The 18736-nt window shown below is 43.2% G+C and overlaps 1 protein-coding gene across 6 annotated transcripts in view; it reads right to left on the minus strand.

Moving 5' to 3' along the window:
• LOC115150772 (membrane-associated guanylate kinase, WW and PDZ domain-containing protein 1) overlaps positions 1-18736 on the minus strand; it is a 201634-nt gene that overhangs the window by 50013 nt on the left and 132885 nt on the right. The window lies entirely within an intron of this gene.

Here is an 18736-nt window from a genome sequence, read left to right on the forward strand (position 1 = left end):
TCTTATAGGACCAGGGCACAAATAATAATAATCAATCATTTTGCTCTTTGTTTAACTATCTTACATATAAAACCTTATCTGTTCATCAAAAATAGTGAATAACTCACCACAGGTTAATGAGAAGGGTGTGCTTGAAAGGATGCTCATAACTCTGCAATGTTGGGTTGTATTGGAGAGTCTCAGTCTTAAATCATTTTCCACACACAGTCTGTGTCTGTATTTAGTTTTAATGCTAGTGAGGGCCGATAATCCACTCTCACATAGGTATGTGGTTCCAAAGGGCATCAGTGTCTTAACAGCACGATTTGCAGTGTACCCAAGTGACGTCGGGAGAAACTGTTTGGAAGTGCGTTACCACTCCACTATGTCTCCCTGTCATTTATTTTGCTCCATCAGTACAGATACCAACATGACCAGCAGCTACGTTTGGCTACATATGGACCGTTAGTGGAATTCCCGCGAGAGAGTAACGGTCGCCTCTTGACGGTCGCCTAGGATTGGGGGTACTACAGCGATTTTTGAAAAAAAATTGTGCCCATTTTAAACGGCCTCCTACTCAAACTCAGAAGCTAGGATATGCATATAATTAATACTTGTGGATAGAAAACCCCCTAAAGTTTCTAAAACTGTTTGAATGGTGTCTGTGAGTATAACAGAACTCATATGGCAGTCAAAACCCCAAGACAGATCGTAACAGGATGTGGAATTCTGAATTGCGGACTCAACTTCATCACTTTTCCTATAAATCACACCGTGAGCTATGGTTCATTGAGCACTTCCTATTGCTTCCACTAGACGTCCCCAGTCTTTACAAAGTCATTTGAGCCTTCTACTGTGAAAACTGACAGAATGAGAGTCTGTGGAAAGTGGTCACATGGAGAGGGCCATCACCATTATGACGCCAGCGCCCCTGGCTACCCTCCCCTTTCGAAACGTTTAGAAAGACAATGCAACCGTCCCCCTTGAATCTTATTGGAGCTCTGGTTGAAAAAGGCCCTAAAGATTTATGTTATACAACGTTTGACATGTTTGAACGAACCTAAATAAAAAAAAAAGCATTTTGTTGAGAGAGAAGTCCCGCGGACGACGGTACTTTTGGAGCAGCCTTCAGAACGCGCTAACAACAACAAGCTATTGGGACATAAAGGATTAACTTTTTCGAACGAAAATACATTTGTTGTGGACCTGGGATTCCTGGAAGTGCCTTCTGATGAAGATAATCAAAGGTAAGGGATTATTGACAATAGTATACAAGAGTAGATTTGATATGCGATTGTTCCAAGATGGCGCTGACCTGTAATGGTAGCCTATTTTTCTGAGTATCGCATCCCCTTTTATCGCAAAGTGTGATTACCCAGTAAAGTTATTTTTAAATCTGGCATTACAGGTGCTTTCAAGAGATGTTTATCTATAAATCTTAGAATGACAATATTACATTTTAAAAATGTTTTCGAATAGTAATTTAGTAAATTGTAGCGCTGTTTCACCGGATGCATTTGAGGGAAAATAGTTAGTCAACGTCACGCGCCGATGTAAAATGCTGTTTTTATATATAAATATGAACTTTATTGAACAAAAGAATGCATGTATTGTGTAACATGATGTCCTAGGAGTGTCATCTGATGAAGATTGTCAAAGGTTAGTGCTGCATTTAGCTGTTTTGTGGTTATTTGTGATGCATGTGGTTGGTCGGAAAATGGCTATGTGGCTACTTTTACGATATACTCCTCTAACATAATCTAATGTTTTGCTTTTGCTGTAAAGCCTTTTTGAAATCTGACAACGTGGTTCGATTCAGGAGAGGTGTATCTATAAAACGATATACAATAGTCCTATATTTGAAAAAAGAAAAATATTACATTTTGTAAAGAAAATGGCGATAGGATTTTTCGCTGGATGTTGATCCCGCATACGGGACGGAGCCTGTCCAGAGGTTAATGTGATTGGATGTTCATTATTTGACTAGGCTACCTGTATTTGACATTCTGTTGTTATTTTGCTGAACACTAGATGGTTGAATATATTTTTGGTAGTGGCTACTCAGGCGAGAAAAAAACCTCACCCAAATGTATAGCTGTTTGAAAAATGTGAAGATTATTTTTTTTTTTTTAAATAATATATAATAAAATATATAATAATAATAATAAATATATATATTTATATATATATATATATATATATATATATATATATATACACACACACACACACACACACACATTATATAATTAATATATATATAATATATATTAAATATAATTAAATAATATATATATATATATATATATATATATATATATATATATATATATATATATATATATATATATTAAATGTTAATCACATTTTTATTTGGCGTACCCCCGTATGGGAATACCTGGTGTAAAGTCAGTGCTAAATGGCTCTATGATACATTGGTGATGAGATTATGGAACCCCGCCATGATAAATGATGACAGAGCCAGTCAAACTCATTTCCTGTCCACCATCTCTATCTTTTTGCTCCCTCTCTCGTTCTATCTTTCCCTCTCCATTACTAAAGAGATGTTGTTTACCTACTACTACTCCAAAGATATTCTGCTTGACCCAATAAGTATTGAGGTAACGCTTTGTCATGGTGGATGAATTAGAATACACTTATTACATTTTCAAGAAATCTCATCAACAGAAAAACAATACCATCTATCTACAATGTTGCTTTACTACAAGCACTGTGATGTCTGAACAAAGACGGCCGCCCACGAGGCAGCAGCTCCTTCTACCTAAACAGTGGAGGGAGAACCAATCACCAATCTCTCCTGCTTGTTCCTTCTCTTCAGTATGGGAACAACAGCCTCCTCACTCCAGTGAGCTGATGAGAATATGGCTGCTGGTAAAAATAGCCCAGGGAGGCGAAGCTGGGAGATGCTCTTGCCACAGCGGCCATTTCAATGACAGCTAAGATAAATCAGAGATGTGACGATAACTCACACACACACCAGTTCCATAGTCTCAATCACACCACTGTCATATTCTCAATCACTTCTTCAATATCCTCTCCCCTTTAGCCACAGCTGTGACTTACAGGAGATTTGACTTAATGGGATTGCTCCTCTGTAAATTGTGTTCTGTGTACAATGTAGCTTGTGTACGACATCACTGTGGTCGGTGATTCACATCTCCTCCACCCTCAGTGCAAACTAACTCATCTTTCTTCTAGTGAGGGAAAATCGATGCGTAAGACAAACCCTCAAACAACGGCTGAACTCTATCAGAGGAACCCCATGGAGACAGTACATCTGTAGTGTTGACCTTGGTGGAGGCTTCACCCAGGATGACTGTTCTACTACCAAAGCAGACTCAGTAGTGCTGTTGACTCATCCCCGCCAATCACGCGGCTCCACTCAGACAAACAGGAAGTGTGAGTTGTGACCCGTATTTCCAGGCCAGAATAGCCAGCCTCTCAGCCAGATGATTAGAACACTGTCATTCCTATTGAGTTAATTAATTCCCTGTCCCACACAAAAGCTCCATTGATGTCTGCTGTGGAAGAGAAAGTCCTTCAAAGCTCCTCATAGAATCGCTTTAACGAGTAAAATGACAGCACAGACCTCTTCTGTTCCAGCCTGACCTCACAAACCCGGAGGAACACTAGAGAGAGCCCCAAACTAACCTTTACACAGTTAGCATAAACCACCAATCAACACACAATAAGGCCTTTGAGATTTGATGCAAGCAATTGCCTAACGTTAACGCATGGCTAGAGGGATTGTTGAGAATCGTCAGTGCGGTAATATCATTAGTAATACAGCAAATGCTTGATTGATGATAAGGCTTTAAATACTGAGAAGCTTTCCACTCTAATGCACTATTTACCATGGTAGCAGTTATTTATATACTACAACATTAGCATATTGTATTAATCATAATGCTGACATGCATTTCCACATAAACAATGCACACTGATTAACATTGTGTGTATGGAGTAGGGCAGTGAATGTTGCAGGCTTAGGCTTACATTGCATGCAGTGAGACATTTTCTGTTGGTAAGGACAACCCTGGAATGACAATCACTCATAAGCTAGCCTCAGTCTCCTCTGGCATTGAGAGCTTAATTTACTCATACTGCAGTTGATACCATTTTCCGTATGATTCTGATTGCTCTGGACGCCAGAAAAGTGACAATGTGAAGTTTTGGTGCAGGACTGGCCGACTAGGGCGAAAGTAATACCCTAATATGTGACTGTATGTGTGCGCACCATGCCGTGCTCCTGTTTCCACCGGTGGCCCAGTCACCCATACATGGACCCCTAGCCCACCCCCAGACTGTGCCACCGGTGGAAACAGGAGCACAGCATGGGGTGCACACAGGCCTGTAACGCTCCAAAGGTTAACAGAGGAAACACTTATCATCACAATCAGCAGCTGTTCACACACATACACCCACATCTGTAGCTTCCCCATTGCTGAGGGGAGGGGTGTGGCCGCCAAATGGCATGGTCCAGGGCTAAACAAGGAAAAACAATCACCTAATGGGCTTTAAAACGCAACATCCCCAGAAATACACACACACACACACACACACACACACACACACACACACACACACACACACACACACACACACACACACACACACACACACACACACACACACACACACACACACGTGTCCTTTCTTAACTGCATTATTTTACTTTAGATGTGTGTGTATTGTTGTGTATTGTTAGATATGTGTATGTGACCAAATATAATTTGATTTGTCACTGTGAAAGGCTGGATCCCTCTGCTGTTCAGCATCAGTATCCTGGCCTGGCCTAATCCTCCCCATAGCCAGTGACCTGACCACAACCCCATGTCACTGCTCCCAACATATTGATCATTTCAGTCAGCACCCTTACATCTAGTCCACAATCATCCCTGAACAGCTAGCCTCATTAACTTCTTATCACCCCCAAAATAGGGGTAAAGTTTAAAAATCAATATGTCATCCCTTGGACTGCATGCATCACTCCACTTGTCATGAGCTGGGTGCTATGAAGGTGACATCACCATGACACCTTAACCACAATCTATACATGGCCATCACTGTAACCTCAGCTAGCTACCTCACAGACAATCAATTAGCTACAGCACGGGTCTCTAACCTTTTCTAGCATGAGAGCCAAATAAAAAAAAATTCAACATGTTGCGAGCAATATATTTTATGTCAATATATCTGGTAAAACAATGGTTAATAAACAACTCTATAAAATCCATGATTTTTTTTATACTAAATAATGTTTTACATTTTCCCAAATAGTTTTATCCTGGTTTTAGATATTTGTTTAGTTTTTCACTCTCCAAATTACAATTGTTCATAGAGAAACAACATAATTAGATGTTCTGAGTCCATGTCAATGCTTAAATCAAATCTGAATTCAAACACACCTCCAGGCTATGTAAGAGCTATTTGACCAAGAATGAGAGTGATGGAATGCTGCATCAGATGGCCTGGCCTCCACAATCACACAACCTTTACCCAACTGAGATGGATTGAGATGAGTAGGACCGCAGAGTGAAGGAAAACTAACAAGTGCTCAGCATATGTGGGAACTCCTTCAAGACTGTTGGAAAAGCATTCCAGGTGAAGCTAGTTGAAGGGTTTTTCTTTCTTTTTATTATTTTGTACATTGTAGAATAATTGTATAGACATCAAAACTATTAAATAACACATACTGTATGGAATCATGTAGTAACCAAAAAAAGTGTTAAACAAATCAGGTAAACAGTTAACATTTAACCCTTTCATGTGTGAGTTCCAAATATCTCTAACGGTCGCCCCAGCGTGAGTGTTTTTATGCACGTGATGTTAGAACGTTCTCTCCATTCCAGAATGTGATTGTTACGCAACAGCACATTTAATCCGCGCTGCCATCAATCCAAGGCACGCACCCTGTTTTTATTTAAAGGCTGTTTTCAACTTGTCAATTTCAAATGATTTTCTAACAAGTTTTTATTTTCTAAGAACATTTTGCATTGAGGTGTGTTTCGCCTCATTTATTCACATAAAAGTAGTCATTTTTACTTTTGTGGAAAATTTATTTTTAAAGACATTTCTGACCCGGACAAAATCCCCCAAGCAATTCGCAATTGTTTGTGCAGTTCAAGTCTGCCGACATTTGCGCATGTCCCTTCAGAACAGGATCTGCACACACCTGTTCACATTTTCCGTCTGTTGCCCGCATCGCAGTCATTGTTTTCGTTACCAATAATAACTTTGGAAATGTGTGCGTTTCTATCAAAGTAAGTGCCTTATTACATTCTAATAGTTTCTGTAGGTCGTTTCTACTGTAGCTCACTGTGTGTATGGAGCATAATGTATTTGTGTATATTCCTTATAACCGCGGACACGCGAGATAACGTTACTCATTTCATAACCTTTATGGTGTTATATTCAATCGTGCTTATGTAGCTAGCTACATTCTTCTATTAGCTCTCTAAAACAATGCTAATTGCGTCAGAGAAGTATTAGCTTGTGTTGTATTTTGAAGCTACCCTGGCCTTATGACTCCCAAGTGGAGCAGCGGTCTATGGCACAGCATATTAGTGCTAGAGGCGTCACTACAGACACCCTGGTTCAAATCCAGGCTGCGTTTCTATCAAAGTAAGTGCCTTATTAAGATAATAGTTTCTGTATGTGATTTGCATGTGAACTGTACATCCAATTACAAAAAATCCCTTGTTCAGTAATCACCTCACCTGTTAGTTGGCGGTGAACTATGTGGCCATTGAGGGCGGCGGCGAGCAGATGGAAAAATATCCGCCTTATCAACTGCCCCCATTTTGAGGTTATAGTCAAGCACACAGTCTGGTTTGATATTTCTCTCTCCCGTCGGGTGCTCCACCTTCCCTGTGGCCGACATGGTTGCTATATGGACAATGGAGAGGACATGGATGTCTCGTTTGTCATGCCACTTTACTGTCAGCTGTTGACCGTTCTCCTTGAACTCCGCCTCCCCTCTCTGCATCTTCCTGCATCCAATGCCGGCATCCCTTTCCTGTTCGACCTGACTGTGCCACAGGCCCCTGTGCTGTTGGAGAGCAGATGCTGGAAGAGTGTGGGACTGCTGTACCAATTGTCCACATACAAAGTGTGTCCCTTGCTGAGATGAGGAGCCAGCATGGTCATCACCACGGACCCAGACACCCCAAGCCCCTCATAATGTTGGATGTCAGTGTTGGACCCTGTGTAAACTATAATGTCCTGGACAAATCCTGTCTTCACGTCGCACATGACAAAGAACTTGACCCCAAACCTGTGCCTTTTGGAAGGAATGTATTGACGGAACGCCAGAATTAAAAAGAATATCCAGAATTTCCGCATTTGTGAGTTGTCTCCTTTTGAAAGACATTGCTAATGCTACAGCTTAGCTCACTAGCTACATACATAAACAACAACACTGAATGGGTCAGAGTGAGAGGTTACGTGATTGATTGCCGGCACGCGCCACTTGTATCGATAAATCACTATCAGAAAATGTTTTGTGTGGTAATTATTTATATATTTACTGTATTATTTCTATATTTACTCATCTTGTCTTCATTATTATCTTTGGTTTCTGTGAGAAAAAAAGCAGCATGCAGAAACTACCCATCTTTGGATTACTTTTGATTTCTAGAGAGTGTTTTACTCAATTATTTCAATCAATGGTGAGCTCACCCGTGATGTGATTAATTATAAATAGTAATTTCTATTAGCTAATTCATTTTGTAGTTTATGTCAGCGGAGAGTTATACAAACATGACTGCTTGTGTTATGTCAATCTTTCCTCAGTTAGAGCGAGGACAAATGTAGCCTACATTTTTCCGGTTTGGATGATTGAGTTCTGCTGTAGATGCTTCTGTGAATTTCTGAACATTGCATCCAAAAATAAACTGCTCACATTCTGGACATAACTTTGTAAGGACTGTGTTTGTGCAAAAATGTTTCTGAAAAAACAGTCTGGCCAGCTCAAATGCTGATTGTTGCATCAATCGAAAATGGCCGTTCTAAATAAGCGTTCTAATCACACCGGTGTGATCGTACGCTTCAGGGATCACTGTAGAATGATCACACCCGTGTGATGGTACGTGTGAAAGGGTTAATTGAGAAGGTTTTGGGGAAAGTATTTCTGTCATCACAGACATGGCAGCTCTGCTTCAAGCTCCTAAGCAACTTTGCAGTATTTTTTTTTTTTGTGATATTTATTACATTATTAGCCCATAACGTTTTTTTTTGTGTTACTACATACAGCCGGAAATAACTTTTGGATATCAGAGTGGTGGTAATACGACTTTCCCTAATTGGTTTCTTTGTTCTTACCCCCCCGAGGCAGTTGAACTTATCTCATAGGCTGCTCGAAGACACCGCCGGCGGAGAAGAGGTATTCGAAGTGGACTTCTAGTCCGACTCAGGAGGCGAGCACACCATCCACCACTTCTGAGTATATTACTTGCTAATGTTCAGTCTCTGGATAATAAAGCAGACGAGCTAAGGGCAAGGATCTCCTTCCAGATAAACATCAGGGACAGTAACATACTCTGTTTCACAGAATGATGGCTCTCTAACGGATATATTGTCCTGTCCATACAACCAGCTGGGTTCTCAGTACATCGCGCAGACAGGAATAAAGAACTCTCCAGGAAGATGAGAGGTGGTGGTGTATGTTTTATGACTAACTACTCATGGTGTGACTGTGATAATGTACAGAAACTCAAGTCCTTTGCTCACCCGACCTAGAATCCCTCAATCAAATTCTGACCGTATTGCCTCCCAAGATAATTTTCTTTGGTTATAGTCAACGAAGTTCTATCAACACATTGACTGTAGTACTCGTGCTGGAAAAACGTTTCGACCACTGCTACTCCCCCTTCCGGGATGCCTACAAGGCCCTCCCCCGCCCTCCCTTAGGCAAATCAGATCATGACTACATTTTGCTCCTCCTTTTTTAGAAACTCAAACAGGAAGTACCGGGGCTACGGTCTATTTAACGCTGGTCTGACTTGATTGTTTTGATCAACCGGACTGGGATATGTTCTGGGTAGCCGGTGAGAATAACATTGACGTATACACGGACACAGTGATTGAGTTCATCAGGAAGTGTAAAGGGGATGTTATTCCCACCTATGACTATTAAAACCCTTCCAAACCAGAAACCGTGGATAGATGGCAGCATTCGGGCAAAACTGAAAGCGCGAACCACCACATTTAACCATGGCAAGGTGACTGGGAATATGATAGAATACAAACACTGTAGTTATTCCCTCCGTAAGGCAATCAAACAGGCAAAACGTCAGTACAGAGACAAATTGGAGTCGCAATTTAACAGATCGACATGAGACGTATGTGGCAGGGTTTACAGACAATTACGGATTACAAAGGGAAAACCAGCCACGTCGCGGACACTAACGTCGTGCTCCCGGCACCTTCTTTGCCTGCTTTGAGGATAACACCGACGTGGCCAGCTCCCAAGGACTGTGGGCTCTCGTTCTCATTGGCCTACATGAGTTAGACATTTAAGTGTGTTAACCCTCGCAGGGCTGCCGGCCCAGACCGGATCCCTAGCCGCGTCCTCAGGGTATGCGCAGACCAGCTGGCTGGAGTATTTTTACAGACATTCAATCTCTCCCTATCCCAGTCTGCTGTTCCCACTTGCTTCAAGATGTCCACCATTGTTCCTGTACTCAAGAAAGCAAATGTAACTGAACTAAATTACTATCGCCCCGTACACTCACTTCTGAAGAATTGCTTTGAGAGACTAGTCAACGATCAACCAGTGATGGTTGCTGATAATGGGCCTCTATACGCCTATGTAGATATTCCATGAAAAATCTTCCATTTCCAGCTACAATAGTCAATTTGATGTAATTGTAATGGACAAAAAAAAGTGCTTTTCTTTCAAAAACAAGGACATTTCTAAGTGACCAAACTTTTGAACGGTAGTGTATTGTATTCTACTCAACACACTGCTTGTCCTAATATTTATACATTTCTTAATTCCATTAATTTACTTTTAGATTTGTGTGTATTGTGAATTGTTAGATACTACTGCACTGTTGGAGCTAGGAACACAAGCATTTCGCTACACCCGCAAAAACATCTGCTAAATATGTGTAGGTGACCAATATATTTGATTTAATTTGCGATCGACCTGTTGGAGACCACTGATCAACAGTCTACAGTCTTACCCCTGTCATCTCCAATGAGGTGCTAACCATCACACACAACCCTGTGTCTATCCAGTTCACCATCACTGACCTTAGTTCCACTCCCACCCTCCCCACTCCCAATCTCAGACTGCCCCATATCCTCTGGGTCTCCCTCCCAGGCATGACAGTGTGGGATAAGATTGGGTAGACAGGTGTGGGGTAGGAAGTGTGGGCTGGGCAGGGGTGGGGTGTGGTATGATACAGTGGGACAGAGGTATTGATTCAATTCAGACAGGCCAGACCGGTCTCCCCTCACGCCTCACAATCTTATTACTGATCCACCCTGGCCTGAGAGCATGTTCACAGGAAGCCATTTATTTATTTGTCCCTCTGTCTGTCTGTCCAGCAGGAAACAACAGTGAGAGTCTGAGTACACAGAACCAACCAGGCAGCCTCCTATAAACGGTCCTCTCTACCTCTAATCCACTAAACAATGGAGGCTTCCAGCCCACCTCTGGCTGTGGGAATAAATCAAAGGTGGGAATGTGTCCTGTGTTGAGTGGAACAAACGCCTCCCGTACTGTACTTCAAAATAAACAGTTTATCTTGTGCCTTGTCCAATGAAATGGATCGCTTCAATGCCCTCAGTGATGGGGATTCAAGTCAACTAACCTCTGCCTTTTGGTCGCCACTGAACTGCTGTTCTGGCAGACTAATCTAAGGGCCTCATGCATATGTAATTGATGACTATTTTAGAGCCTCTGCTCTCTCTTCAGCTGGCACAATTGACTCAGATCTTTTCAACACTGACATTTGTGAGGCTTGGACTTGATTGCAAGACAAAAATAAAGAAATTCTTCTATGACTCATTTATATGATAACATTATACATTCCCTCGGCCGATGAAGGACTGGCGAGGAGAAGATTACATTCAGATCACCTGCTTTAAAAAAAAAAATATTATATATATAGAACCAGGGTAGAAAATAGCCCATCTCTGCACTGACAGAGACAGCACTACTGAGGCAAACACATGGCGCTCTAAAATCAGCCGTGTTTTGATCATCACGGTTCAAAACACATCAGAAAGGCAAAAGGAGGTTGTGGAGGCACGCTGCTGCTCACAACCAAGGCTCTAAAAATAGCTGTGTGTAAAAAAAAAAGGGAAAAAAAAGGGTTTATTTCCTCTCCACAGCTCCGTTCTCTAGAGCAGTGAAGCACCCCGGGCCTACACATCCCCATTGAACCTGGGCTTGGATTTCAGCTGCAACCTACATTCAGCCCACAAGGGCAACACAGAGTTTGACTTCTTGGCCGACTTCACTGTGACAGAAACAGTGAGCCACACTCCGCCATCGTATTATTGACTGCTTGTCTTCCTCCTTGAGAATGAATGGGCTCCCGAGTGGCGCAGCGGTCTAAGATACTGCATCTCAGTGCAAGAGGTGTAACTGCAGTCCCTGGTTGAAATCCAGGCTGCATCACATCCAGCTGTGATTGGGAGTCCCATACGGCGGCGCACAATTGGCCCAGCATCGTCCGGGGTAGGCCGTCATTGTAAATAAGAATTTGTTCTTAACTGGCTTGCCTAGTTAAGGTAAAAGAAAATTAAATGAGATCCAGAGATCTTCCAAAGAAACGAGCAGCCATGACTTAATATTGCAACAACCAACTGGCACAATGTCCAAGTCCTTAAATATTCAATGGAAAAATAATTAAAAAAACAGAATGAGCTGAATACTGTCACCTACATTACAGTGGTCAAACAGTCTTTAGTTTTGTCTAGGGTGAATCCTACATATCTGGACCCAGCCATTGGTGAGGCTACTGTTGCCTGCTGCTGGTGAGCTGAGCTCAGATGTCACAGCTCTGTTTGCTGTGCTCTCAACAGCCAGGTCACAGCCAGATTTGCTGACTCCCAGTGTTTACTGGACAAACTAGGAGGACGACCTCTCTCCCCCCAGAGATTACTGTGAGATCCCCCTGCTCCTCTCCCTATGTATCCAAGAATGACAGACACCCAGACGTGACTATCTGACGGTAGAGCTCCTCCATGGTCCAGAGGGGAAGAGAGTTACAGCAGGGTCGGCAGCAGTGTGTATACTGGAGGAACCAGGCTAGTTGAAATTAATCACTAGAGTGGGGAAGTAAAGGGAAGGACACTGAAGTGTGTGTGTGTGTGTGTGTGTGTGTGTGTGTGTGTGTGTGCGTGCGCGCGCTAGAGGTCTATGCAGGACTGAGTTATTCATCCCGCTCCTGCCTGCACCCACAGCTTTTCATACCTTACCCGCACTCTCCCGATGGCTTTCTGTCCGACTACCACCTGCTACTGCAAGAAGTGGGCCAGAACCCAACCACAGTTCCACAATGTTATTTTAGGCAATATGTGATGCAGCTGGCTTGCTAGCCATGCTCCCAGCAATATCAAAAAGCGCAAAAAAGTTACTTAATGAATAGGTTAAATGACCAGAGATTCTCACATGGCCCATTATATCAGGCTATAGGTATTACTGGGCTATATCATAGGTAATAGCCCAGTAATACCTATATCTCTGGTCATTTAACCTATTCATTAAGTAACTTTTTTGCGCTTTTTGATATTGCTGGGAGCATGGCTAGCCCAGTAATACCAATAGGCTAGATGTAGTTTGAAGAGAGCAGGGTTGGACATTTTCTGCATATAGCCTACCTTTTAGGAGCGGGACAATTTTCAAAGACTAAAATAGGTGATCAATATTTATTTCTGGACAATGTAGTGAACTATAACCAAAACATACTGTATTTAGGAAGTTCATTTCCTTGCAAAGATAACTGCCCCGTGCTTCTCCGCCAATGCATACGCTATAGCCTATTTGTCAGGTAGCTTAGCGGGTTAAAAGCGGTGGGCCAGTAACCGAATGGTCGCTGGTTCGAATTCCAGAATGGCCAAGGTGGAAAAAATCTAGCATTCTGCCCTTGATCAAGGCAGTTAACTCCCAACAACAACTGGTACCCGGGCACCGTGGAAGTAGATTAAGGAAGCCCCCTGCACCTCTCTGATTCAGAGGGGTTGGGTTAAATGCGGAATTTCAGTTGAATGCATTCAGTTGTGCAACTGACTAGGTATCCCCTTTCCCTATTTAATAGAGACCACTCGCATGCCCAACTACTGTAGGAGAGGAGATGTATGGCTACTGAACTTAAAGCAGCAAGAATGATGAGAGTGGACACTTTCTCTTGAGCTACGTTTTGCATATAGGATAAGGCCTACCTTTAAGGAGCGGGACGATTAACAGGCAGAGAGAAATAAATGGGTAATCAATCATTATTGAAAAGGAAAAGGCTCAAAGTTCCCTCACTATGGTACGCACGTTATACCTTTTCAATTATCATTTTTGGATTGCACCTCGACTCACATTGGCTGAGTGCCCTCCCCTTCTTTCCATTTTCAATATTTATTAAGTAGTAAGCCACAGCCTGATTATATTTAAGTTAATTTCCTTGGAAAGATAACTTCCACGTGTTTCTCTGCCCATGCATAGGCAGCCTATCCATTTCATTGAGACCACACTTATACTGTAGGCCCACTTGACCTCGCACGCTCAACTAGGAGAGGTAGGCTACTGAACTTGAAGCAGCGAATTCTGAGTGTGTGTGAATAATGCGACAGAGGTGCTTTTAATACAATAGGTAGGCCCCTAATGTATATCCCAGCCACTATGCTACAGGAATCAATACAGCTCCAGACAGAAAGACCAAACGTTATTACCTGTGTCAACACCCGTGTTTAGCCAGCATTTGGTAATTTCACACCTGACCTGAACAGACAGGTTGGCCGTCTCCCTTTAACCAAACACAGCCAGTTACTCCCCAAATATAGCACAGTACTTATGTATTTATTTAAAACTGAAATCCGTAGAGGTGAAACTGCCATGTTCATTTGTGATATTACAACAACAAAGATGTTTTTTTCCCTTGGACATGTATGTGCTACAATTATTTTTTACCACGACGCTGGATGCTCATCTACAACTTTCATAAACAAAACAAAAACAATAACAAATTAGCCTAGGGCGACCAGTGGCGCTGTTTCCCCTAATGCGGATTCCAGCTTTAACCAGACTAGTTCCCCTGTTCAGTCTGAGCTGATTGGGATCAAAGGCCTATAGAAACAGTGCAGCCAGTGATAATCCGCAATGCAGTTGTTGATGGAAGACGTTGTTATACGTCACCTGCTCCTCATCTCCCTCCCAATCTCTCATAACTGGACCAAATGTACTTCAATGACATGGTTAAAATACACCAACGAGTCAGACATTAATTGGCACTTTCCAGTATTCATTCCTATTGGCACACAAGGCTATGGCAATCTATCCGTTGTTTTGTCAGTAGGCAGCCCAGGCCATAGTAGGCAGCCCAGGCCATGGAGCCAGGACCACGTCAGAGGTGTAAAATAGCCTGAAAACACAGTCTAGTGTTAACATACAAATAGGGCTCCAGACAGTGCAGAAAAATAGAAAAGTGCTATCCATGATAGTGATCCAATATGTGCCATGGTGAAAAGTAGGCCATTGTAAATGTGTTTGGCAATGATTCATTATTATTGTTCTAATAATAGCGTTCTATTCTTACTCTGCTGGTGTGCTGGCATGCCAGTCTTTCAGGACAGAAGAAAGAGCGGATTGAGCTAGTTGTTGGCTGAAGAGGAAACAAAGAAAGCCCTAGCGAATGGCGACTGGCTAGAATTGGAGTTTATGATTATATACAGAAAGAAAGGGAGTATTCTGTTTACCACAATGTCAAAGCCATAGATCCATCATTGCGTATGAGAAAATTCATCCGTGCAGCTATACAGATATATTTCTGCTAAATTGGAAGGAAATGATCTGTAAAGCTTGATTACATTTTCTATGAGCATCACCCAGTGGATAGGCTTGTGGTGCTCGCTCTCTATCCCTCTCTTCTCCTCTCCATCCATTTCTCCCTCATCCTCTCTCTATCCATTTCTCTTCCCCTCTCCATATTCTATTTCTTTCTCTCTAATCTTGACATTCCTCCTCTTTATGTTTTTCTTTCCATCTCCGCTTCCCTCTCTCCATTTCTCCCCCTCATCCCTCTCGTCTCCCTCCCTCCTTTTGTGGACATTGGTATAATAAAGCAGGACGCCGAGGCGACGGCAGTCAGCAGTCCACTCTCTTTGCCCACACTTTGTGCTAATGTCCTCCTCAAATTGGCCAGCTGGCTATGTGGCTGCCAGCGTTTATCTGTTTCTACATTTTGGTCAACACATATCCTTCTCCTGCCAAAACCCCAAACTGCACCCATGTGCCTCTACAATGTCAAAGCCCCAAGACTACACTAAAACACTCTACCATTCATTTAGAGAGCACTTATGTAGAAACAATGAAGCAAATCACTGATATGTGAAACAATTAAAACGACTTAATAGTCTTGGAACCAAGGCTAGCCTATAATTAGTGTCCTCTAGCTGGGATTCAGGGAACATGAGTCAGCTGCTTCTATTCAACCACTGATTACTGAACAACTCTGTAAGACGGTTTGTTTCTTCTGTGGTCATTCTCAATGATCATACAGATGACTATGACTGTGTACGCGTACATATCTGTACATGTATAACTGGTACATTCCTGATAGCTATAATGAATATATCCTGTACTATTTAAAGAAGTCCTACACTGCAGCACAATGTATCCACTAAACAGTATAAACTTGTATGGATGTTGGTTGGGTTATTCTGCCTTAAATAGAATACGTTAGAGTGAACGTGTCTCTATTCTCAGTCTGTGCACGTCTAACGTGAGAGGGTGAGTCGGTGAGAGACGGTGTCTATGTGCTGTGCACACTAACATCTCTCTTCCGAGGATGAATGGGCCAAAATGAGAAAAAATGTTTAGCGATGGACAGTATTTCCCTACAGCGGACCGGTTAGTCAACTGCATAGCGATGCTTCTGTCCATGGCAAGAAGAACACGAGAGGAGTTTGGAATTGAATTTAAAATGCACTATGTCCACCAATTAAAATGTTGTGTTTCAGCCACAATAGCAGCCCTGCCACTTGATTTGTTACAAAGCTGCCTTGTCGATGTTGACTTCCAGGAAAGAATACGTGCACCACAACACAAAGATTTGGTCATGTAACTCACCCACTGACAATAGTACACTTGGCTATTCGAGTAGCATTTCTGATACCACACAGTGTGTTGTTTCACATCACTGACTGAGGCATGTTTTCATGCAGGTTTTCCAGACAGCACACAAAGAGGCTAGCAGATTCTCAGTACAGTAGCATAAGAAACATCTCCATCTTGGCCTGATACCAGTGTGTGTTGGTGTGTGTGTGCAGGGTAAGGGGGTACCAGGATGGGTGAAGCCTGGGGTCAGTGTCCGTGCTCCTAGCTCCACAGGGGACCCAACATTCGGTCCCACTAAAGGGTCAATCAACAACACACAGGCTGCCCATTCCAGCATTTACCGCTCCACATATTGCCTGCGGGTTTTGGGTGGGGTTGTCCAGCTCCAGCACCCCTGGACTGAGTTGACTCCCCCACCCCCGTTTTAGGAGGAAGGGGTCGAGAGGCTTTGTTATGGCTTAAAATTGATTGGCAACATTCATCAGAGAGGTTTTATGATGGAGAGGATGGGGGGGCTGTTGTTTTCACAACGCTGGCTGAAAAAGGCTCATGGTGAATAGAGAGACACACACACACACACACACACACACAAACAATGAGATCAAAACAGCCCTTTCTCTTAACCTGTGACATACTCAATTTTCCTCTACGAAGACTCGGTTCACAGCCCTTAATGATTTGAGCGGAGGGGGAAATATCGGGGGAGGGGGGGTTAAAATAAGAAAAATCTGAAGACCACTGAGGCTAAATTACCCAGAAACCTGCTTAAAATACCTGCGATGGGTCTTTTCTTCAGCCAGTAAAAGCTTCTTCACCGAAGTCTAGCACGGCGGCAGAGGGTAAGAGAGAGAACGGCTTTAAAACTATCCATTTACAGAGGGAAGGAAAGAGAGCACCAGGGGGTGGAGGAGAAGAGTAGACAGAGAGATGGATAGAGGCAGAGAGAAAGAAGGAGACGGTGAGGGGGGAGGAGGAGAGGGGGTTAGCTAGTATCCTGGAAACCCTGCTGCTAGCCAGCTCTGGTGAAGATAATGGCCTCCAACAGGAGCAGGCATGTCAACAGATCACAGCTTAATAATACAGCACCCCCGTCAGAGCACTGCCATCTCCGCCAGACACACACACCAGAGACCAGAGACACACACACACACCAGCGACACGCACACAAAAGTAAGACGGACACACGGCATTCCGTTTGACCATTCCACTGCTATTACTGCCAGCGACCTGCCTCTGTCTCTTATACTGATGTGTTACGCCTGATGCACAGTAACCCCCCCTACTCTCTTTCTCCCTCACCATCCCTTCTCCCCCCCCCGCCCCAGTAAATCCCAGAAGCCAAAGCATCATTCTCAAATTAAAGACAAATAGAGAACAAATACCTCTGATTTCCTCAGCTAGTCCAGGGCTACACAACACACATCAGAGAGAAACCAGTCAGGTAGGATGAGAAAACACAAAACAGGACGCTGTTTATCCACAGGGAAGGCATCAGACACTCGCATCCGAGCTACAGCCTCCCTCTGTCTGCCTGTCTGTCCAGTGTCGTCCGCCCAGCACTGGCCACCGATGCGATCCGCTGTCTGTCTGATGAGTCTTCCTGTTCCTGCCAGGCTCAGAATCCAGGCTCAGAATCCAGGCTCAGCCAACGGGAACTATACACATGCATACATACACGCTGTGCTCCACTCTGCTCCACTCTGCTCCTGTCTGACTGAACCCAACGTCTCCAGTCTCACACTTACCCACATGCACCCGCCCACCTCCACTGAGTCTCTCGCTCACTCTAGCTGCCGCTCGCTTGCCCTCGCTCCCCCCTCACTTTTCTCTCTCTCCTCCCCTCTGTAGCCTATATATCTCTCTCTTACACACAGACATCGTCACACATGGTCTCGCTGCCTGACAAACAAGGCAGTCCCAGCAAGAGAGCCCATCCCCATGCATCACGTGAACACCGAAATCAACACTACCAAGGGCAAGCACGGGGCAGGGATGGCTGTAGCTGGGCTACTAGGGCTGGGATGCTGGGGCTAGAATGATGAGATTAGGTCCGGACATAAGGCTAAGGTAGAATAGGACTTTGATTAAGGACTGAATGAGATATGACTTTTTCCACATTTAGTTACGTTACAGACATTCTAAAATTGATTACATGTTTTTTTCTTCTCATCAATCTAAACACAATCTACACACAATATAATGACAAAGCAAAAACAGGTTTGTAGAATTTTTTGCAAATGTATAAAAAAACAAAAACTGAAATATAACATTTACATAAGTATTCAGACCTTTTACTCAGTACTTTGTTGAAGCACCTTTGGAAGTAATTCCAGCCTGGAGTCTTCTTGGGTACAAGCTTGGCAGAAGTGTATTTGGGGAGTTTCTAGCATTCTTCTCTGCAGATCCTCTCAAGCGCTGTCAGGTTGGATGGGGAGCGTCGCTGCACAGCTATTTTCA

Source organism: Salmo trutta, chromosome 16, assembly GCF_901001165.1.
Source record: "Salmo trutta chromosome 16, fSalTru1.1, whole genome shotgun sequence".
NCBI lineage: Eukaryota > Metazoa > Chordata > Actinopteri > Salmoniformes > Salmonidae > Salmo > Salmo trutta.